The following is a 26,571-nucleotide window of genomic DNA, read 5'->3' as shown; positions in this document are numbered from 1 at the left end:
AAATAATAAAATATGGATGAAGATGTGGTTGAGTAAGGAAGAGTGAGTGATAGATAGGGTGGGAAATACAGTGCTACTAAATAAAATAAAGCCTTTCATAAATTAATTAAATTAATTACACAGAAATATAACCAAGTATGAGTGAGGAGTGTATGTGATGAATTAGATACTGTAAAATTCATCTAGATCTTCATCATATATATATATATATATACACACACACACACACAACACATACCCCCCTCCCACTACCACACACTCCCGAATATGTGGGTGGAGATATATTTATATATATATATATATATATATATATATATATATATGTATGAATATACATACATCTTATGTTCTTTACAAAGATGAGTTTCTAAAATAATGATAGTGTTATGTTATACAATTTCTCTAAGTTTGACAAAGCATATTATAAAATATTGTCTTAAAATCCTCAATGCTTTCTACAGTTAGAATTACGTCTTCCTGTACCAAAATTTAATTTGCATGGCAGAGAGGATTTTGTGTTATATTATTATATGTATTTTCTTAAAATGATTTAAGGTTTTACTAATGTATTTCAGAAGGCATAGATTGGAGGGGGAGAGTTATACCTACTATAGCTTCTTTGGGTTGTGTAAAAAGGTTGGAGGAGGAGGTAAAATTGTATGAAATGAGTAGTGGGAGAGAGGGTTTGTAGTAGGAAGATTTGCATAATTGGAATAAACATGGTGGATCTTTCCCTATGGGATGGGAAAATCGAATATAATTAGGAAAAGCTTTCTCCTATCTTATGCAGTTAATCATTTTCTCCCTCTAAAAACCCCTCACTGCACCCTATCATCTTATCCTACTTTTTACCCTCATACTTTTATCTCTTTCTTTCTCTTTTATTATACTCTTTCCCTCATTTTTATCTTCCTCTTCCTTTCTATTTTTTTATTTTTTGGATATTCTATCTCATACTACTTTGTTTTTTTTTTAATACAAAAAAACTTCGTCTTTCTTTTTCTAACCCACCTCCCTTTGTTTTTTCCCTTTCTTTAATGTCGATCTAAATTTTTTTGAAAATTAATCATACAGCGTTATGATTTTAAATATACTCCTACCGTTATTTATATTCATTCATTGTTATTTTTTCCTATTAAAAAATAATGAAAAATAATAACAGTGTTATTTTTATTTTTGTGTATGGGTATTTTCTGTTCGTTATTATAGGATATTTACAGAGAAAAATATTACTTTTAAATTAATGAAAACAGTTCTCATCAGCATTTAAAAAGAAATTTTTTCTCTTTTTTTTTTTATAAATATATGAAATTTAAAGGGCTTTTTTATAAGCACATTCTCATTACCTGTTTCATGATCTCCTACATCCTGATAAAGATGTTTGAAAATTTTAGGATTTAACAATTTTTTAAAATATATTAAAAATGGTTTTATAAATATTTATCTTGACAAACTGAGATCTTCGTGGCAGAGTGGTAGCGTCTCTGCCTTTCATCCGGAGGTCCCGAGTTCGAATACCAGTCAGGCATGGTATTTTTCATATCCCATGCACAAGCTTTCAAGCTTATGAGGTGATATCATCAAGCCAAAAAAACCATATAATTAAAAACATTAAAAGAAAAAGCCTTTTGTTAAAATTTGTAATATGAATAGTTTTTATTAAAATATTGATTATAAAAAAAATTATGGGTATATAAAATCAAGACTATTGTATGTTACTTTGAAATTTCAATAAAAATTTCGCCTTTATAAATCATCATAATAGAGGATGTTTTTATAACGTTTTCTATTGGCTTGTATCTTTCTCTTTATTGAATAAAAAACCTGTTTCAAAAAACATTGTTTATCCCAGGAAAATGGTATATTATTTTGTTTTTATTTCATACCATCTACCTTAATATTTGTTATTTGACCCATATAAATTATCTGGTGTAAAATCGGTATTATCATAGTATTTTTTCTGAAAGTATTGATGTTCTTCATTCATTCTACTAAACTGGAACCAAGTGAAGATGTTATTCGTAGGGTTAAATATTTAGAAACCTTGTCATGCTCATATGCAGCTGTTTGTTCGGTTGAATAAAGAGGAAAACAAGATACAACATGACTCCTTACTTTTCGTAGTAAGTGGATGCTTTTATTTTCTATTTTCTTCTTTCATTACGGCCGCCTAAGGACCAGGTAACAGTTTCATTTCCTTCTTCTTTGTTATTTACTTATCTTCCAGTGCTCTTTCATCTTTTCGTTAAGCGTTTTTTTTCCTTTCTTCAGACCGCTTTGTTTCAGTTTTCTTATCTTTCCTTCCTTGGAAAACTTCTATTTTTCGCACCTTTCTATGAATCACATCTTTTTCCGTTATTTCATCCTGTTTTATGTTGTTTCTTTCTAGATCTTGTTAGATTTCTCAGATCTAACTTGTTATTAATTTCTTTTCTTTTGAAAATCTGTTTCGTTGTGATTCATTCTACATAAGTGCCCAAAGAAAATCAGTCTTCTTTTTCGTATTGTTTTCGAAATTATTATAGTATTTAAAAGATTTAAGAATTATTGAGAAACTTTTATTATTTTTTTATTAAATTAGATTCTAGGTATCAAACTATTCACGTTTATTTACCAAGAAAGCAACGTTAAGTGAGGTTTAAACACATTCTCAAAACGAGCAACAAATATGACTAATGGTAAAGTAAAATATGCTAAGAATGTTGAAACAAAAGGTTATGTACATTTTATAGAAGCGTATGAAAAAATTGTCAGTTATTATAACCCTTTTTTTCGGTTGTATTTATAATAATTATTTGGGTAATTGCAAGGAAAAATGATATTTCTAGGAATAAAATTACTTCTATTATGATCAGTGGCTTGACAAAGTATATGGGAGTACAGTTGAAGTGTCCCTTGCGATGGACGCTACTTCTCTCTGAGTTTTAGTAATAGCACTTCATGTTTATCCTTCTGAGAGTCCAAAATATGACATATCAGGAAACATTTCTGCATATATTGGAATTGAATTGATAAAACCACTTTTTGGACATGAAATACATTTTATATTTAAAGAAATTTATGTACTAGGAAAGGTTTATGGTTTGATTTATCAAAATATAGAATTTATTTTAGTCTAAAACAAATAGTATGCCTTATTGCTGTAATTATTCATTTTTTCTTCCAGTATTAACAGATTTTTTTACTGAAAACGACCATTTATATTTAATTTATTAGGTAGATTTCATAAGAAAGCTACCTATTGTAATTGGTACCATGATTCGACTTCCGGAAAATTTCGTCATATCTTTGCGTTTTATATCCCCAGGAATCCAAAACCACTGTCAGTTTAAAAATGTATATATATATATTTCACTTTCTTGAGGATACCATAACTGCTGTAATTTTGCCCCAATCACTTTCAAATTGTTCCTTAAAAATAACTCGTCCCAAACTCTCGTTCGAATTTGTTAACGGCCAAAATCGGGCCAGGGGGGTGGAAATGGGGGAGCTTTTTCGCAAAAACAAAATATCTCTATAACTTTCATATTACGTAAAATATCAAATTCGTTTAAAGTTCCTATTATTTTTTGGGTAAGAGCCTAAAATTTATATAAGTAAAGTTTTTTGATATCACCAACCACTCGCCCAGGGGGTGGAAAAATGAGGTTTCGAAGACAAAAATATCATACCTCCCTTAATAGGCACAGAATCGAATCGGTTTAAAGTGATCGTTAGTTTTCTAAACATTACCTGAAACTTTTGTCTAAACAATTTTTGATATGACCATTCCTTACGGCAAGGGATGACCAAAACGTTGCTGGAATTATAAGAAGATGGGGCTTGTCGTATGCTAAACATGTGAAACATTTTTCACATGCAACCATTGTTGTATTGAGTAAATTTGAAGTTTTTCTTAACTTTAAGTTAGAAATCTTTTTTATCCTCTACTTAGCACCGGTGAAATCTCCCTCCGCCTTCCGGCTTGCCGAAAGGGATTTTTTTTAAATTTAATTTATCAATTAATTTAGTTAATTCGTTCAATTTAGAAGAAAAAGGTTTTGTAGTTAGGGAATCCAGTTTCATCGTTCGATAAGAAACGAAACTGATAAGAAATGAAAGGAAAAAAGAAAATTAACGTTAAAGTTAAAAACGTAACTTGAAAAAAATCTGTTATGCTTAATTTTTTAAAACTTCCTTGAATATTTTCAATGAGAAATTCCCTTTTTTCTCGCGCATGGATGATAGATAGATAATACATCTAATATTTACCATACATATCACATAAGATAAAAAACACATTGATTTAGCAGATTTTAATTTTTTTTAAATCGTTCCGATTTACTTGTCACAAGATGTAAAATTATTTTTTATACTAAAAAAACCTGGTACATATCTTAATCTTTTCTATCAGATAGTTATAATCTAAACGTAATATTGTGATAATTTAAAAAAAAAAGCTTAATAAAAATAGGAGATCGTGACGTAATTTATAATTCCTTATTTCCCTACTAATATTACGTATGCTACATTATTGTTGTTACAGTTAAAGTAAACCGCAGAATTGCGGTTTCCCTTCGTGGTCGTAGGAATGTTCTCATATTGTGTGTAATGATGACACTATGTTTCCTACTATGAATTCTATTACAGTAATGTAAATCTACTTGTAAAATAATGATTACATTTATTTTTATTTTGTTTTTTTACCTTTATGTTTAAAATTTTTATTAATTTTGTTGTAAAATTATGTTGTTTTTTTTTAAATAAGAAGTTCTTTATTTGTAAAAGAATTTATTTGTTTTTTCAAATAAAATTAAAATAATTTTATTTTTATAAAAATAACATAAATAAAACTGTGATTAGGTCAAGTTCATTACCTTTCGCTGTGTTCATATTAAAATATATATATAATCTTTATCCGGCTTTCTGTGAATTAATATTTTTTAAATTCATTATTTTTTTCAACTTAGGAATATATGTTTCTTTCTTTCACGATATTTTTTATTTTCTGTTACGTTAATTTAGGACTTAAATCTGTATATCTTTTTATTATTAAATCTACCATCAAGTTGTATCGTATTCATGTTTGGTTTATTCTTAAAAAGTCATATTTTTGTTACCTTTCTCACTGCCCGCTTATCCTTTTTTTCATACTAGCTTAAAGTAAATTGTTTTTAAGAGTGCATTACTATCCATTTTCATAGATTCTCCCATTTCTATAAAGCATAATGTTGATAAAAAGGTTATCCTTTGGTTTTTCTTCATATTAATATTAATATCGTTTATGGTTTTACATCATCCATAATATTTTTTTTCTGTTTTTTTACTGTTCATTCTTATACATATAGTACCTTATTAATTCTCTAATTCTTTTTCATGATTGTGTTTGGCTCTCCACTCACTTGAACTTAAATCTTATTTTGCAGATAACGGACAGTAAACATACAGTGTTTGTAATTAGTTACGTAATTTCACAGACAACTGTGTAATATTAGATCTCTCTTAATATTCAGTATTTACTTTGGATTCAAATATTTGAGTTATAGGTTAAAAATAGAATAGCCCAATAATCCTGGTTTGAGGAACGCTTTTGTTCTGGTTGGTAGTTGGAGTATTTTTATCTTGAATAGAAGAACAAATAATCAAAGATCTTATGATAACCGGTTTAAATACGTATTAAGACAGAATCGTTTCACATTATTATTATTATTATTATTTTTATTGTATTTTTAAACTCATTTACTCTTCCAATCTTTCTTAGAATGTCTTCTGCTTTTAACCTATCTCATTTGATCTTCTTTCATTATATTATCAATGCTGTAACGTACCTATAACGTCAAATAATATTCGTATGCTTTTAATATTAATTTATATAAAGTTTCTTTTTTAAAAATTAAAATCTTAAAATTATTATACATTAGTAGTACACTCTAAGGATAATGTTTTTTGTATTTTCCTTAAGCCTAAATTAAATGCTTGAAATTTTCAAATTTATACTTCGAATTTGGTATTCGGTTCATATTATTACACAGTTGTGAAATTTAATTAAAAAGTTCTTTTTTATTATTTCTGCTGTTATTATATAACGAATTACTTTCTGTTATTGATGTACTGTAATTGATATTAGCATAGACTAAGTATTAGTTTATATATATTTTTTGTGGGTGTGTGTGTGTGTGTAAGTGTAAGTGAATGGATATATTGCAATTTAAAAAAAATGAAACTGCATATAATTTTAAGGTTATTGTATTTTGTGGTTAATTCTGTGTTAACCAAGTATTATTATTTCATGAAAAAATCAATCGTTTTTTTTTTTTTAAATTGGTTTCTTCTTTTAGTTATTTATTTGTAAATTACTTTGATAAAGTTTTCTTTTTTATATATTTTTAATCCAAACGTTATTTTTCATCTCCAAGGAAAGTAATTTCTCCCGTATAATGTTATTTCCTTGTAATTTCCTCTTTTCTTGAATTTCGATTTCCTTTCTGAATTCAATTATAATAATATTAAAAAAAAAAAAATGAATAACTTTTTATTAAGTTTTATTCTGTGTGTAGTTGCTTTACTGCACGTAATTTTTTTTTCTTTTTAAAATATCATTTCTCGTTGAATGTTTTTTAAATTACTTTTTTATACTTGATTAAGAAATACATATTTTTGTAAAAAATATCTCATTTATTTTTTTTTAATTATTAATTTTTTATCTACATTATCTTTCACCTTTTAATGTGATTTTTTTAATTTTTATACTAATCCTCTAGTTTTAACGTATATTTTTTTAACTGTATTAAGGATTTTTTATTTGTTTTCCTTGAAATTTCTTTATTCAATACTTTTTTTTATTAGCTTATTATTATGTTAAATAAATACTATTTAGCGGCTTCCATGGTGGTTTGTTAGTAATTAAATCTTTCATCGAGAAGGTTCTAGGTTTTAATCCGGTCAGGTTTGGAATTTTTCATATGCTACAGAATTCATTTTTTATTATCCACAAAAAAAAAGGAAATAAGTTAACTGTGATTGGGCGTAGACCTGAAGAGAGAATAAAAATAAAAAGTAATAATAATAAACTGTGGTAAAAAAAAATAGAATTTCTAATGAATGAATTTGAATAATTGTCTAATAACTATTTGCTTTGGTTATATAAATTTAAGTAAGAATGAGATATTTATTATTTGTTTCGAATAACTAAAAATCCGAAAAAAGAAAAAAAACAATAAGTTAAGTGATTTATTCTAACTCTTTCTTTTTTTTCTAATCCGGGGGAATATATTACACCCAAAAATTGCATTGCGTGTTCAAGAACAGCAAGTCTCCGACTAAATGTGGTTGGAAAAGGCAAGATTACAAGAACCTTTATTAGAAAAATTATAGATTTAACCGTAAATTTAATTGTTTTACTTTTTAAATCAGTCATACTAATACATTTTTTCACTTTAATTATTATCGTTTTAATAAATAATTATAGTTTATTTTTATTCTTGACAATAAAAAATACATTTTAAATAATAATAATTTTCTTTGAATACATTAGATTAATTAAACAATGCTTATTAATGAATTCAAAATTGACTAAAATATTCATTTAGTAAAATGCTGCTTAATTACATTTAATTTATATCATCAGTTTTGTTGATTCAAATTTAAATTACAACAGCACGAGACGAGTATCCTCTATACATCATAAACATTAATGTATTTCATTACCCCATATACAGTAGACAAGGTTAAATAAAATGAGATATCATCACATCAGTGATTAAAATTGGATTTAATTTAGATAATTAAATAAAATAAAAATCATAAAATTAATTAACAAATAAATTATATTATTAAATGTTTATTTAATTAATTATTAACTCTTAAGTGTGTACGCGATTGCGAGTAGTTCTTTTATATTATGAATATTTGACACAAATTTATTTATTTATTTTTTTGAGTTTAAAGATTTTTAGGTTTACTTTTGATTATAATATAAGCTAAAGTTTTCAATGAAATATGTATGTATAATTTTGTTTTTGTTTTAAGGAATCAGCATACCGTATCCAGATAGCTGTTCATTTTCTGAACTAGATTGATTTAAAATTATTATTTTACCAAAATATACCAAGCATACCGAACTCAGTAGAGTTTGATATGCAAATATGTGAAAATGATAGTATAAATGATGAATATAATAAAAATGAAGTGAAGCCCGATCTATAGACAGAATTGCCTTTATCAATTCATACAAATATCAACAATGTAGTAATCAAAAATGTTCTCTAATTTTTAACACAGATCTATCTAGCAAACATCCATCCAGGTTAGAAAAAGATCAAAATCAATTAAATAAATAGGACGATCTAGTCATTTAGAGCTCTAAGCTGAAACCTCTAAAGCAGAAAAATCGTATGCCAAACAATACATGTGGATCCCTCCACAAAATGGGACATTATTTTCATCTTTACTCTTCAATTCTTGGAAGTCGGGTTTTATCTTTCCTAGATGTTACTGGGAAAACATACTAACGTTATGTTTTACAAACTTCAGTTGTGGATTTACAACTGCGGCGTCAACTCAGAGAAATTAGATAGAGGGTTTTGCTACGTTTGAGTAGAAGGATTAGGTGATAGAGAGGCCCAGGAAGTAGACTCCAGTCTAATTACACATATTAAATAAAAGTATCGAATATTTTTCTGAACTATAACTCTAGAGAGATTCGAGTGGAGGACGGAATGAAAATATAAAAATGTTATTAAATCAATTTTAGAAGTTCATCCTACGTTAAAAATGATTGTTCTACAGTACCTAATTCCTGGGTACAGCTTCTTGCCAAACGACGATGATTTTGACAGAATTTAATCCCTTTTGTCTAAACAACAGAGAGTGTACCTTGAATTTTGTCTGAACAATCAGTCAGATTGTATAAAGGCTATGGAACAGTACAAATAAGTGAAACCACTGATAGTCAAGGGAATGAAAAACGAAAGCTTTTTTGGGACCGAGCGGCTAAAGAAAATTGCAATTAATGGGAAGGGAAATAATCATAAAGTAAATTGGCTAAAAACAAGGGAAATATTTTTAGATAAGGAAATGCCATTTCAATAATCACGAAAGAAAATTTCACTGTTGATGGAGTTGAAGTAGATTTATAAAAACAATTTAATAAACACCCTAAGCAGTATTAAAAAGATTACTTGGTTAGACCGTGGCCCGATAGAAAGAAAATAGCATCAGAAAAACTCATAAGATATTAATTCCATTAGAAATCTTCTTCCAAAAGAACTGTTCCTTTTTAGAGGCAGTTGTTTTTTTTAAATAATGTTGAAGATGATTTGGATGGTTTTGAGGGTAATTCAGATTTCTATGTAGATTAAAAAGTACTAAGAAATAAAACATTTAAAAATTTTATTTTTGTACTAAAAAACAAAATAATAGGCTATTAACTATTAATTTAAAACTAATTTTTACAAAAATTTGACTGTTAAAATAGTGTTTGATTATTAACTTATTATTATTCTTTTTCGGAAAGGCAAAAAGGATATGTTGCATAGTTCTTTTTTTGAAATTTTAATTGTTTGATATCTTAATATGCATAAAGGAACTAAACCATATATATATTTTTTTATACTTTAAAGAATAATAAATTGTATCTATTGTAATTCGTTTTTATATCATTTACAATCTGTTCTTAACTATTAAGATTTATGAGCTATAAAATTAAAATAAGAAAAATGTTCTGCAACTTATCATTAACTGTTTATGTTTTAATGATCTACTTCAGAGGCAGCCTAACATAAGTACTTTAACATAAATAATTATGAATTACTGACTTTTTTGAAGTAACAGTGTTCATTTAAAGACTTTATTTAATAAATACAGTTTCTTTTTATTACAAAAAGTCTACGAGTTAAAAAAAATAAAATTGTACTTACATATAAGAAGCATGTATGAGTTAGTTTATAGTTATATATATATATATATTAAAAACAGATATTTAAATCCATCAGATACAGTTCAAATTCAATTTAAATATTTATTTTTAAAATAATTTATCTGATAAAATGGTATCTAGTGTTTAAAAAAAAGAGTATATATATATATTTATATATATACAAAATAAGAGTTTTTTGTGTTAAGAAAAAAGCTTGGAGTTGAATTTCCAGGAAATAACCATGATGATAAGTTATTATCAGTGTTTTTTTTAAGTCTTATTATCCTAAATACATTAGTAAAGCTGATTAAAACTAAAATTATTAAATAAATGATAGGGACTTTAAAGTACGTAAAAGCAATTACAACTTAAACGCTTAGAAAAAGTTAAATAGAAATAGAAATCTAAATTTTTTTAAATGAGTCAGGGAAATGAAATTAATTTTAAGACTCTGTCCATTGTTATAAATTAATTTTATAGACATGCATTATTAATAATAGGTGTTATTGGGTTTCCAAGCAACTACTTTTATCATGCAGTTATTTATAAATTTAACTATATGTATATATTCACTTATATTCCTGACCAGTTACTTATTTCATATCAGGTTCATTGCTTGATTTCGAAATGTAAAAGTTTCAACCGAATTTAATAATTAAAAAAATATATATATTTAATGAAGTTGTTAATTTTACGTATTCAATGGAAAAAAAACCAAATTTTTTTTTATTGCTATTTAAATCTTAAGTAATTAATCTCAAAAAAATCTTATCTTTCCAAGATATAAAAAAATTTACTTTTTTATCTGTGTAAGAGGATGGAGAGAATATCAGTTGTATATCAATATAAGGTTTAAAATCAACATTGACATAGTATAAAAGTAAAGTTACTGTAGTAGTGACGTCATATGGTCAGACGGACCAATAAAATTATAAGTAGTATAACAGTTTCATGTACTATTATGCACTACAGTCTTTGTAAATAATAATGTACTTTTATTTATTACTACTTGAAAAATTTATAGTTAATATATGTTGTATTAATTTCCCCATATTATATTTGTTATAGGAAAAGTCGTTTTCATGTAATAATCGAAAGTCTTCGTTGATAATTTGCGGTAAATAAAACCGTTTGGTTGTGTAATTTGTTTATAATTTTATTAATGATAAAAATATTGATTCCTTTAACTTTTCCTTTAATTTTTTTGGTATTTATTAAAGGAAAGTATAGCTTAAAATTAAAAAAAAACTTTCAGTTAGAAAATTCTAACAGTATTCTGTCTGTTTTTATTTATTTTATTAAATATATCAGCAACGTTTTAATCTTAAATCGTGTAGTTTATTGTGGTATCTTATGCATTAATATTAATTTTATTTTCCTATTTACGTTTTTCTAATGGTGTAAAAACGGAGGAAAATATTTGTTGAAGCTATCTACTTTTTTCCCCGTGACTAGTATTTACAATCGGCTCCTTAAGTAGAACCATAAATAAATAGTTTGATAATAAGCACATGTTAGGGGTTTTTTAAGGAACTTCCATAAAAAGTCAATCATAATAAGTTATCAGTAACAATAATCTTAAAGTTCATTAGTAAAGAATATATCTGTCAATACTTCGTAGCCCATAAAAACAAACGATTAAAAAATGAAAACCAATAAACAGATAAATAGTCAATAAAAAAAACAAATAATCAAGTGATAGCTAGTCGAACAAAGATCAATACAACTGTAGCTATAAAGAAAGAAAGTAAATAAAGAAATAAAAATAATATCATTAGATTTTGAGATAGTAACTGCTAACTGCCATTCAGTAGCCCCTAAATCAACCACGTGGAAAAGTTTCAACCTTCGGACGTCCCCACTGTTATCAAGCAGATCGATCGCTAAGTGGTTGACATGATTTTCTAAACGTTGTTGGTATTCAACACTGTGCTGTCTCACAACCTCACGAACCGTCGGAAGCTCAAGATATTCGTAAATCTCATCGTTCCGTGTGAACCATGGCGCCGCTACAATTGTTCTCGTTACCTTGTTTTGGAAACGTTTATAATATCTATCTTGTTTTTACTTGCTGTCCCCCACAACTCTACACCATAAGTCCAGATTGGTCGTGAGATAACTTAGAACTTTATTGGAACTTTAATCAGAACTTTATTGGAACACGTGAGGTGTGAGTTTCTCCGCAGCAGCGGATGCAGTTCCCTATACTTTGCGTTCATGTGACAATTCCAGACCAAACGCCGATCTAGGTGCAGTTCTAGGTACCGCACACTCACCGTTTATGGAATCAAGACACCATCCATGCTCATACTGAGATGGTCTCCCCTTCTCACGGTGAATGTGAAGCGCTTCGATTTATCTACGACAGAAAAACTAAGTTACTATTCATCATAATCTCCGTCTCTATATAACTGCTTTTCTCCTCTTTCTGAGAGCTTTCTTCCTTCAATTGTAATAAATTGTTCACCTTCGTGTCCGAGCCATTATTTTATCTCATTCTTGATTGTTCATTACTCCCAAAACTGGTGCCACATAAAAACTCTTTTAGAGGACCGACCAAACAGACAAAAAATCTGACGGTGCAAGATTGAGACTGTCAGGTTGGGTTATATCAACTTTTCTATAGCTTTTTTTATCATTGAGGGGTGTGGAGGTAAGACATTATCATACAAAAGAATTGCACCTTCTGAGTGGGAACCAGCACGTTTCCTCCTTGTAACGGGTTCAATTATTTTCTAGACTGTTACAACAGTACACACTATTGATTTTAAGTTATCTTCCAAATAATTGGCTATAAATTAGGCCTTTATAGACTCAAAACAGTATTAGCAACACTTTACCGGCTGAGATGTAAATTTTGAATATTTTCTTGGCGGGCAAACTTTGTATTATCATTCAGTATTCTGACGTTTGGATTCCAGTTCAAAATGGTAAATCCAAGTTTCAACATAAGTTATTATCCGAACTAATAACCTTTTTTATTGCCGGTATTTAACGGTTTTAACCGTCTTTAAGTTCTGTATAAACGAGACTTGAGTGACTGTCGTCGTGATTTTGAGTCAACTGTCTCGGAACCTACCATGGACACATTTTTCGGTAATTCACCTTTTCATGGATATTAGAATGGATAGTACCAACACTCGGTACTGATTTTCTAAATTTTTATGCGTCTAACCTAGCAAGTAAAATTATTAGTGCTATTTGGCAAAGTGCCAGTCAAAACTTCAACCGGTCGTCCGCAACGATGAAAATCAGTCACACTTGTTCTGCCTGATTTAAACTGGTCAATCCATTTATAAAAATTTGCACCGTACACTTTTTAATCGTACTGGTTTAACAGCTGTGAAAGAATTTCGTCCGGTTTTACACCTTTAGAAAATAAAACTCTTTATCAGATTTGCTGTTCTTCCACAGTTCACATTTCATGCGAAGCCGATAATTTTTAATAAAAAAAAGGTTATAATTATGGAAATTCTTTCTGAACGGCTGATATTTTCTATATCATTTTTGCTGACTTGAACGGAAGACGGTTTAGGTTATTCTGCTTAATAATTTTTAATAGTTTTTCCGATTTAGTCGTTTATCTCTCTAATTATTAAACAACCTTAGTAAACAAGAGATAAATATTAAAAACTACGACTGCCAAAAAAACCTTTTTAATATAGGATAATTAAAGGGCATGCAGGTGATATTTTTGTATACAATATAATATTTTTTTCTAATTTTTTAACACATATATATATACCCTATGACACTTCCGGTAACGTAAGGATTTCAACGGTAGGTCATACATCTTTTCTTTCTTTCTTTTTTCCTGTTTAGCCTCCGGTAACTACCGTTTAGATAATTCTTCAGAGGATGAATGGGGATGATATGTATGAGTGTAAATGAAGTGTAGTCTTGTACATTCTCAGTTCGACCATTCCTGAGATGTGTGGTTAATTGAAAAACCCAACCACCAAAGAACACCGGTATCCACGATCTAGTATTCAAATCCGTGTAAAAATAACTGGCTTTACTAGGACTTGAACGCTGTAACTCTCGACTTCCAAATCAGCTGATTTGGGAAGACGCGTTAACCACTAGACCAACCCGGTGGGTTTAGGTCATACATCTAAATCGGTTCAACTGTTGTGCTGAACTGCTACGGTGGAACATACATGCATACATTCTCTAAATACGTTTCACTCCTTTTTGGACAGTCGTGTAAAAAGTAAATATAAATATCATCGTAACGGTTAGTATAATTCTAAAATTTGTAAAGTTTTAAACTTAAGTGAGTTTTTAAATTCTATACAAATGCCGATAAATTTCTTCAACATCGAATCTTTTGTTTGAATCATTTTTGTTTGTATTATTCAGAAGTGATGTTTTCTTTTTCTTAACAAGTAAATTTTTTCTTTTATTATTACATCATATTTATGTATTTTTTTAATTTATTCCCTTATTAAATTACACGTTTAATTTCCGTATTTGTTCCTTGTTAATATTACATTATATCTATATAAGATTAGTCTTTACAATTTTTTTCCCAATTCTATTTTGCATGCTTTCACCATAAGATTATTATGCTGTCAATTATTAATAGAATTGATTTTCCGCTAGCTATATTATAAAATTGTTATTACTATAATACTGTGTAGTATTATTATATGTATATACTCTCCTATTATTCTTTGAATGGTGATATAACAAAGTTTGGTATCCATAAATAATTCTCATTCTTGTGCCTCTTAAGAGTCACGCTCCATTTCCTAACCCAGTTTTACATAACGATCTGCTGTGACGATTGTTTCTATTTTGTATTGTATTAAATTGTTAGATTACTTTACATCGTGTTTTTTTTTTCTTTTTTATTATTATAATGTAATTCTGCAATTAGATGTTTCTCAAATTAATTTTCTTCGCTTCGTTTTTGTTTATTCCCTAAACAATAAACTGAATTATTATACTGGTATCCAAATACTATTACGATTCCCTTATTATTATTTTTAATGGCGATATGGAAAATTTTTCTTCAATAAAATTTTATAAATTGGTTACTTGTATTAAGGGAAATGGCATGACTATGCTTTACAGTGTTTCTAGAATATTTTTTCTGAAAAAGGTATTAAAATAAACAAAAATTATTTTAATATGTTACTTTTTTTAATAATTTTTTTAATTTATAATCTACATAAATTGGATTGGAAGAAGATATTTTTTTCCAATATTTTTAATTTATTTAATTATTTTTTTTAAAAAAACTGGGAAAGTATTGCGTTACTTTTACAGTAATATATATACACGTTTAGAGGAGAGGAATAAATTTTAAGAAAAATTTTTTTTTAAATATTCTTATATTTTTAGCTTATAAGCTTAATAAATTTGCTTAATTTTTTAAAAATATTTTCTGGATTTTAGGTCCCAGGTCTATAATTAAAAAAAAAAACTTTAGACTTTCTTGATAGCTCTATGTATGAAGTAAAAGCTTTTGAAATATTTTTTTTAAATATTGAAATCGAAAGGATATAACAAAAAATATATATTTCAATTTTAAGAAGTGGTGGGGTTGATTTTTTGAAAAACATTTTTTTGGATTATTTACATATCCATTGCAGCTATCACATTTGCTGTAATAAAGTTTTCTCTAAAATTCTTCTAAAGAAATCGAAATTAAGTTTTTTGTCATATCCCCCCACTCCCCTAAGAATTAAAAAAAAAAAAAAAAAATTAGGATGATCAATGTTCCACACATATATATATATATATATATATATATTAGAGTAAATTTGAAGATCGATTTGGTCAATCTTGAGTTACAAGGCCAAAAGCAGTGCAAACAAACATACTATTTTTCTTGTTCTTTTTTTGATCAACTAATTGAACTATAAAGCGTAAAGATTTGCAAAATACCCGATACCCCATTTTTGATCACCGTACTTTCCCTTTAATATTGCTCTTCAAGCTATATTCGCCAGGAAAGTAAAAATGACGACAACGTAGCCGACATTTCTCTTTATTTACGTAAGGATTAAAAATTCATTTATTTCAAGTTGAAAATTATTATTTTTATTCGTACCGTCTAACTTTTCTTATAAAAAATAATAATAATAAATTCTGAAAAATGATTTGTTATAGAAAAAAACTAAATTATTCGTACTCTAAATAACAATTTTTTTATTTTATGATAGAAAAACTAAATATGTATTAGATAGCAAAATTATTATATAGACACTACCATAGTTTTAAAAACTACCCATCTCATAGAAAGATTAGTATTCTAGTTGATGCATAGGTAAAGCGAGATTGTACTGTTCTGTTAACAGACGCTCGAGAATGACTATAATTTTAATTAAAAAATTAAATTAATTTCCTTGGCACTATCTCGCGTTTTAAATTTAAATTATAATATAAATAAGTTATGAAAAAAAAAGTTTTTTTTTTTTTACTTAGAAAAAGTGATTTTTTTTAAGATCGTCTTAATGAAACAAATTATTTGGTTTTTGTTTTAATGTTTAAACGAAAGATATTTATCAAATGTGAAATATAATACATGTAGAATATTAAATGATTATTCATTAAAATTTGAGTGTAGGAATTAATAAATTTAAAAAAAAAACAAAATCTCTTCAGAAAGTTATGTATCGTTGAAATCTATTTGGTAAAAATTTGAGTCGTACTTGTAAAGAATATCTTCATTTTTTTTTCAGATAAACTGTAACCACAATACAAATGTAGAAAATACTATGTTTTGATAGTATATGAGACTTAATTTTTTCAATCTGCAAGTTCGTAATATATAGCTGCTCAAAGACAACTCAGTTTTTTCCCTTAAAAAAGTAACATAAATTTTAAAAAGTTGTAATTTCTGGTAAATTAACCATAATGTAGCTTAAGAGATGATAAAGATGCAGTATAAAATTGCTTATTTACATAGTTTGGATCGTTTTTACCTCATCCTTGTATACCTCATTTTCCTCTCTACCTTCTCCGCTTTTTTTCCGCATCTCCTTCTGCTTATCTTTCTTTCCAGTTTCATTTTTTTATTCCTATTTTCCTGCGTAATACTTTCCACTATTTCATCCCGCCTTATAATTTTAAGTTACCTATTTTAGTTATTATTTTTTGTATACTTTTACAAACTCCAACATATAGTTACAAAATTTAAAATTATAGGTACAGGTACAAAATTGTCAGATTGCTAAATTTTTGCGTGATCCTCTTTTTCACAATTTCCGTCATATGATCCACAATTTCAGTCATGTTACAGCTGTTTTGCAACGGATTTGAACCAATAAGAAATTATTTTGTTCATAATAAAAGATTTAAAATCTTATCTTATAAAACATAAAATTTCTTTAAAACAAGAAAAAAATTAATTGCAATATTTAAAAGACCGCTATTTTTAAATTGACAAAGGTTTATTTTATAGAAGATATTGCTGGGTACGTGTACACTAAATTTCATTATATCTCTGTCTTTCTTAATAAATTGTTACTAAAAAAAAAAAAAACAACACAAGATCTACATGGATGGAAAATGAAACGAGATAAGACATTGTCTAAATTAATTTTTTCCTTTATTTTGATATTTTAAATCTCTTAAATTTGGTCAACACCTTCTGGGATACTCTAAGAGCATATGCCTCTAAGAGCATTTTTATACCTAAATAAAATGTCATAACTAAATATACTCTTAATAAATTTATTACAAAAAAAGAAAGATACTTTATTTCGTGTTTTCTTTCTACCTGGATTACATAAGAAAATTTTTTTTTTTTTTAATTTAATCATTTCTGTTTTTAACGTAGATCAGTTAAGCCTATACTTATTTTTTTTACACTATTATTTGATCGACGTTATTTCGTTAAAGCAATTATGTTGCTATCTCTATATTCGGATATTATAGTTTTTTTTTTCTTAATATTGATTTTTGTTTAATTACATTTGTTAAAAGTTGTTTTATAATATCAATTAAAACTATTATCTATTAATAATTTAAAATGAATTAATTAAGAGTTTATTCTGTTATATTATACGAGCTATTGTGAAATACTTACTGTAATTTTTAATTAGGAAGATTTAATACAAATATTTATGGTCTGTGAACTAATTGGTTGGTAGAACAGATTGAACGATTTGAAGAAAGTTAAGAGGAAAAGTAACTTATTATAAAAGTCAATCCAGAAGATTATAAATGATCTGAATTAATTAAATATATTTCAGACTGAAATATTAAAAAATTTATATACTCCTTTTATTAGGTAATTTTTATATTCCTTGTATTTATGAGCAGGGTGAAAAACAATAAACTTTATTTTGAATCCCGTATAAATTTAATTGGTAAAAATTTAAAAAAATTGGTAAATTTATATTCAGAATTTCAGTCAATTTCTTTCCCATAAATTTACTCTTTACTTTCTTTGCACTATTTTCGTATAAAGGTTTTGTAAGAAAATTTATATCAAGTTATGAGTTACGTTTTCATCTTATTTTTAAATATCATATCAAAATAGATATTTTCTTTGGGCTTGGGTATTTATTCTTCGTATTTAATCCAAAATATTGATTTCAATTAAACACTTTGAATTTATTTCAATATTAAGAGAAATACGTTGTAATTTAAAATTTTAATAAAGGAATCAGAGTTCCCTATGAAAATTTGTTGCCCATATTTACTAAATAATAATAATTTTAAAAAAAATTAATATATAGTTAAAGTAATTTTATGATCGTTTTAAAAAAAGGAGGAATGAAACCAAAACACAAAAATGGAAATGGCTTTACCTTTTATAATAAAACATTCTTCCAAAAATGCAAAATTTACACACTACAAAACTGTAGATTTAAATAGGAGGCGTTATATAATGTGGAAGCCTATAGAATTTCTCAAGAAAAATCTAGTAGAAGTAGAAAAAAATTTAAGAAATCCATAGCCCAAAACTGGAAGATACTATTAGAGATATAAATAATAAATCAATACAGAAAAAATAGGCCATACTATGAGACAAAGAAAATTAAAATAATAGGTTACTTAGATTGAATGAAACTAGATTAACAAAACAGATATTTAACTTTTCTGAATAAAAGGGAAACCAAAATATGCAACTTCAAAAAAATTCAGAAATATGTAGAATTACTAAACAGTTCCAAAGAAATAATTTTTGACAGTCTTTCAGAAAACTAGTGGATGAGCATCTAAATTTCCAGAAAAATAGAGAAAATAACAGTAGATGGACCGAAGTAAGGAGAGAAAAGTTAACGAAAAGAACGAAAAACGTTTGGAGAAGAAAGAAGTTAGAACAGTGCATGCGTTATTCTTAGAAGATCTGATCATAAAAAAAAATAAAAATAAAGGAGGTAAAATTTACAACAATTTTTTTTAAATTAACAAAAATATGATTTATTATTTTTTTTTACGAAATATTTTTATATTTTGATTTTGTCCATTTATTTGTTAATTTACCCCAAAAAATTAAAAAAATTGATGTGGACACTACATGACTTCCTTGTACGCCTATTAAATTATATATACAGATTCTTTGCTGCACTTCATTTAAACTTATTTCATTTGAAAGTGATATACGATCCTCCAGTTCTTAACACAATTGCAATATTTGTAACAATTGCTGAAATATTAGTTTTTATTAACATCTCAAATATTTATACAATTATTAATTCAAAAATCTTACATGAAATATTAGGATAGTAAAAGTCCAGTTATTTTTTTTATATATATTTTTTTGCTGGTTTTTACGGGCATCGACTGCTAGGGTCATTAGCCCTCGTCACATTCTTTAGAAGAAATTAGTATCACCATCAGGATCGTCATATGTAAGGGTGTAAAGGGCCCTTACATTTTATTTAAAAACACAAACTTCACAAAATACATTAAGACAAAAACAACAAATACACAACACTTACGGGGTGTAAAGGGCCCTGATATTAAAAATTGCGATAAAATTCTCAATGAACATGAAAATAAAATTATATGTCTACAATACCAGTCCAGTTATTACCTGTATTATTAGATCAATATTATTCGTATCTTCGTGATTTGCTGGTTAACAGAAGTTTTAGATTTCTAGTGTATCGTATAAATAAAAGTTAATAATAATTAAGCTACTCCGTTTAGTGAACTCTATACTGTTTAAAAATGCTAATTTCAACCTTACGGTGTAAAATATTCTGTTTTAATTATTGGATTATTTTGTGTACAATTAAAAATGAAAAGTAAACAATCATATAGGAAAAAAAAGATAACATGAAGAAATATATCTCAAAAAAAGTCAATAAGATGAATATAAAGATGAAGAAAATATTAAGAACAAGGGAATGATAAAAACATTAAGAGAAGATGATAAATATAAAGAGGAAGGAAACGTTAAAAACCAAAGAAATAATAAAACCATTAAGAGAAATATTATAATAAATAAAAATAGGAAGAAACCGTTAAGACCGAGGAAAGAATAAAAAGATTAAGAGAGAATGATGAATATAAAGACAGAGAAAATTTGAAAACTAGAGAATGTGTACACAAATTAAGATCAGAAGAATCATATCAATCCAAAGACCGATTAAATGATTGGCAACAAAAAATAAACGAAATGATGATCAACTCCGACTTAGGGAGAATATTGCCCAGCAATATCAGAAGAATAATTAACTAGAAGATAAGAATTTTTTGCAATTGGTTAAAAGATCGGCCATGTATGTCTTGGTGTATATGTTCTTGTGAGGGTATATTTTTCAGTTACTCCGTAGTTAATTTTAATGTAGATAAAATTAAACAGAGATTCCAGAATAATTAAATAAAATTAAACAGAAATTAAACTAGAAAATCCGTAAAATAATACGATTCTAAATTATAATTTTCAATTAATATTAAATAATCAGATGTGTCACAAAAAATTATTATATATATACACACATGTAAAAAAAAGCCTGTTAAATGCCTATTAAATTACATATAAACATTTTTAAAAGTACATAAAAATTTATTTCACTTAAAACTTCTGATTTTTTTCAGATTTTTTTCTTTTTATTACTGAATTATTATTTATCGTAATTTTTTTTTACAATCACGGGTTAACAATTATTAAATCCATATAATTAAATTTAAAAAAAAAATTAACAGTTAAAAAAATTAATTAAGAAGATGAAGTCTGATTCGAATCGATGTGCCTTCCTCTTGAAGATCCAAATATTTCATTAATTAAAATTTTATTTGGTTGTAACTCTGGAACCAATGAAAATAAGTACCTTTTATGATATATTGTTGTAAAGCTCTCAATGAGTGCTTATTTCTGCTTAAGAAAAAATCCAAAATCCGAAATTTTCTGGATTTTGAGGTGTTTTGGACACTTTTGGTTCAGTCGATTGCACTCAAAAGGGGAGGTGCACAACTAGATTTTACAACAGTCCTAAATCAAAAATTTCAACGTACTACTGCTAATCGTTTTTGAGTTATGTGAGATAGATTCGTACGTACGTACGGACATCACGCTAAAACTAGTCAAAGTGAATTAGGGGTTGGTCAAAATGGATATTTCCGATGAAATCTGAAAACTGAAATTTTTCGCAATCACAGTACTTCCTCTAGTTCGTACAAGGAAGTAAAAACAATACTTATGGAAAATAAAATTCAAATTAACCTTTGTGCGAAGAAATGCGTGGAATTTTTCAACTGATTTTCCTGTTTAGATAAATGATGACTATAGAAATCCGGGTAATTTATAAAGCTAATGTATATTTATTTATACTGATAAAAAATCTTATCCATTATTGAATCAATTATTTTTATAATTATATTTAATGATGTAATTATATTAAATAATAAATTAATAAAACGTCAGTAGGATTTCTTATGCATTATTTAAAAAGAATAATAATAAAATAATTTATTAGTAGTAAAATAATTACTATTATTAGAATTTTCTTTAAAAAAAAGTTAAAGATAATTATTTTTATTATATTAGATTGAATTGAAGATTAATATCTGTCTAGTTTAATGTTGTGACATTAAATCACTATTATTTTGTATAACCGGTTCTAATAATTATTAATTTTTCTCTTCATAATGAGATTTGTATGCATATGCAGTTTATGACTTACTATATTGTTATAATAATTTTCTGAACTATTTTATAACGTGATTTAAAATATTTGTTAATTAAAATAAATAATGGAATATTCGTGGCATATAGAATGTTCAACTAAAGGAGGCCCCACCACTTAATTTAATTTATAAATAATAATTTACTGGCAAACACTTAAATAATAATTTATAGAAGGTGTTGAAAATTATGCCATCCGCTTCTATGCACTTGTCAACACGTTTGACCATGTTCCTGGCTAGTCTTTTTAGCTGTACCATTTCCTCGATGGCATTGGTAATTTTTGTCTTTAGTTCCTGCAGGGTGTGTGGATTGCTCCCATAAACAATTTAAATAACTTCACAGAACGAAGTCTGGACTAGTCAGATAGAGGATCTTGGTGGCTGTAATCCTTTAGAAACGATTCTTCCACCGAAAAAATCCTGTAGCATCTCCATAGTAGAGCGAGTTGTATGGCAAATGACGCTGTCCTCTTACAACCAGTAATCACGTTAGTAAGGCTGTGAATTGTTGAATAATTTTTTGACAGATTTTTTTACTAACTTCTCAATAATATTTTTCACTGGTGTTTCCTTGAATTATCTCCCTGAATTTTTGTCGACACAAAACATGAAATTTTGTCTTTAAATAAGTTTCCATTACGAATACACGTTCTTCACAATTAACCGCATTTTAACAAACACACGATTACACAACCTTGTTCAAAAGCCTATGCTTGACACAGAGTGGTAATATTCAAACGTGCAAGAAGTAAACAGTCCTCCCCACTCCAGCTCCAATCATACAATCTTCCACATTATTTTACCCATCTCACACCAACATAAATAATTTATTTTAAAACCTTTTTAAAATGTTTTTTTTTTATTATTATTATAATTATTGTTTATTTTTATAACTCCTGGCCTCAATAAAAGCAGTGTTGGAAACATGGGAAAGAAAAAGAGGAAAGATGTGTAATTCGTACAGTTCTGAAAATATCTGTTGAATAACAGCCTAAATTCATATTGTCCTTCCCCTACCACATTAATTAATGTGTACGTGTCGGGAACTATCAGAATTTATGGTGTTATATTTTAAATATTCCGCGCAACTTGATTATATAATTGGCCTAGTTAGTGTTTATTTGTTGACGAGCTTGTTTATTTTTAATTTCTATTTATAGTTTGTTTTTTAATTTATATATACAGTCACATCAACAATTAAAGTCATTGCCAAAACATCAAGATTACATTAAACTAGTGATTCCCAAACTGTAAGCCGCGGCGCCCCGGGGAGCCGCGGCCTCTTCACACGGACGCTGCGAAATATTGTAACAGCTTCATAATTAATTGAACCAAGACATTTATAGTTATTAATTTAATGTTGATAAAGTAAAAAAATAATGAAAATACACGAGTTTTATTTATTTTTGTCTCTTACTTACGAGTGGTCATACTTTTACTTAGGGTAGGGCGCCATGAAAAATTTTAATTGAAAAAGGGCACCACGACTCGGAAAAGTTTGGGAACCATTGCATTAAACCATCACTATATAACTATTAAAGATCTATAGAATAACTGTACAAAATCATCAAACAACAAAATCTAAAAAAAAACCGATTTTTTCCTTCCTTGTACGCTTATTAAATGACATTTACACATTTTTTTTTTTAAATGAAAAATACATAAAATTCTACTTCATTGAAAACTTCTGATATTTTTTCTTTTTTTATTATTGAATTATTATTCATCGTAATTTTTTTTACAATGAGAGGTTAATAATTATTAATAAATCAATATATTTAAATTAAAAAAAAGGAGATGAAGTGTGATTCGAACCGATGCGCCTTCCCCTAAGATCCAAATACTTCATTAATTAAAATTTTATTTGGCTATACCTCTGGAACCAATGAAAATAAGTACCACTTACGATAAATCGTTGAAAAGCTTTTACTGCAGTTAAAAAAAAACCAAAATCCAAATTGTTTTGAAATTTGAATTGTTCCAAATTCGAACTGTTTTTACTATCTTTACCTCGTACAAGGAAGTAAAAGCAGTTCGAATTCAACAACAGTTTATCAATTAAACAACAACAATCTAATTTATGTTTAAATTAATTTAAATTTACATAATTATTTTTTACTTTCCTGGCACCACAACTCTATAGCTACGCTGCAAGAAAGTATGATAATAATAATCGGTTAAAAAATGTAATATGGGGTTTTTGTATTTCTCAACGTTTCATGACCCAGAAATCCCCCCAAAAAACAGGTCGGAGGAATGTTCGTAATTACGTTCATTTCATTTTTTGATAAAATTTGGCAAAGAGACTCATTTATATGGGGCGATCATTGGTAAACATTTGGGGTCAGTATCTCCAGGAAGTGGGGTAGATAGTTTCTTTGGGATCAATTTGCTTAAAAGTTTGCTAATATAGCCCTAATTTATATTAATTTCAGTACGTGCGTACATGCTTATCTTACCATTTAAAAAAAAAAACAATGCCCCAAAATTCTTCCCATCCCCAAAAATCTGAAAAAAGTTATCTTCTTATTTATGGCATATTTTTTAACCGAATTTCTTTTATGTCTTCCTAAATATAGTGTTAGTGCAACTGACAAAATAAAATTCATGCGGGCAATATTATTATGGGTGGGAGGTTAGAAATATCGATTTCTTTTTAAACTTTTTTACGTATCATTATTTTTTCATAAATAACCAATGCCAGGAAAGCATAAGAACTTTTTTTTCAGATATTACTGATTGATGTAGTAAGACTAAGCCTTTCCAAATATGCGGAATTTTTGCTAAGCGCAGTTATCGCATAACTTTTCGTTATGCGATAACTGAAGAAATTTGATTTCTTCGAAGTGAAGAAACAAAAATAGTCCTCTTCGTGTACAGTATGATATAGCATTAGATGAGTTTAGAGACGTTTGATATTTTTTTTTGTGTTTTGACAGATACAGTTTGTTATCTACTCTTTAATGTAATCTTAAAGGGCTGTCGCCAGGAGGCCAGATGTTGGTCCTATAATGTGCATGGACACGCCCCTGGAGGCCGGGGTTGCAAAATTACCCATGCGGCATGAGGATCCGCGTGGTATCCAGGTGCAGCTGGATGCACCTGGATACCACGCGGTTCCGGTCTGGGACAGCCCCGTCCGGGAGGGATGGGATGCTCTGGCGTCTCACTTTCGATGATCGGGCGGGTACTCCTTCCGGAGCCGCCGGGAGAAAAATTGAGACTCCCGGTGGGGGATCCCTTCGGGGGGTTCCCTATTTGAGGCGAGGCAACGTAAAGACCGGAGTCCCGGTGAGGGTACCTCCTCGAGTGTCTTCTTATTTAAGGCATTACAAGAACAGACCGAATCCTGGCTGCCTGGATGTGGCCTTGGGAACGGCATAGCCGGGCCCAGGGTTATTGCCCAGGTGGTTTGAGGCAATGGCACCCTCTAGAGCGAGTTTCTTTTTGAGTGGGTGTCCGTCTCTGGGGGCGGGGCAAATAAAGTAGAAAACAAAATGTAATCTTAAACGTTGAACATTTCTATTTTCTGTAATAAACTTCTAGATTCCCTTGTCCATTCACAAACTCCATTTTGTTATAATTTTTTCACCCTTTTTCACAATCTAATAAGCCAACCATCCTCATTCCTCAATGAATTGTTTTAAAATTCAATGATATAATATTTTAATTAGGTTCAATTTATTTTTAAATACCGGATCATTATTCTATAATATTAAATTACACGCGGTTCACAATATTCAAACGAATAGATAAGTAGATAACAGTTATAAAAATAGATTAAAAAACAACAAAATTCAACTACATAATAAATATAAAAGGAATACCATTATAATTAGATTTCCGTGTTCAAGGATTCAGGTCAGTGAGTAAAAGTTTAATAATTTATTATTATAAATTTATATATTTTTTGGTCTGGTCCTAACTGTGTCAAAAAACAAAACTTTTTTTTTTTATTTAATTAATTAATGGTTTTACATAAATTAAAACTAATATTAAGGATTTATTTTTTTACAAAAAATATTTCACGTGTAAAATGTATTTTAAACATTTTTTTTAATAACATTTTTATTTAAATAAAAAAATAAGAAATTAATTATTCTTAATCTGGATTTATAAAATTTTATTCAACTAAATTTAAAATAATTAATTAATAAACGCTTTAAATATTTTATATATTTGACCTTTCATTATTCAAGGTTAAATAAATTGTTAAAATAAATAATTTTTTTCTTTTCTTTTCTTTTTTTTAGAATTAATTAATTGTTTGTTTAAATGAAGGTTAAATTAATGTTAATAATATATTATTTTACGCAACTAGTGCTTTTTTTATCTATTTCTTTTCATTTTGGTGTTAATAAACTAAAAAAATATATATATTTAAAATATAATTTTTTTTTAATTACAAAAAACTATATTTTTGCATAAAAATATTTTTTATTAAAAAATGTATTTTAATTTTTATAATGGAGTAGTTATGATTAGAATAAAATATTAAGAAAGATAATCTCCAATATGGAAACGAAGAGTATTTCAGTCAATAAAATTAGAGAAATTAAAATTCATTGATTATATTA

This window comes from Lycorma delicatula, chromosome 4, assembly GCF_047948215.1.
Source record: "Lycorma delicatula isolate Av1 chromosome 4, ASM4794821v1, whole genome shotgun sequence".
In the NCBI taxonomy this organism is placed as follows: domain Eukaryota; kingdom Metazoa; phylum Arthropoda; class Insecta; order Hemiptera; family Fulgoridae; genus Lycorma; species Lycorma delicatula.
This window is presented reverse-complemented; position numbering follows the sequence as displayed.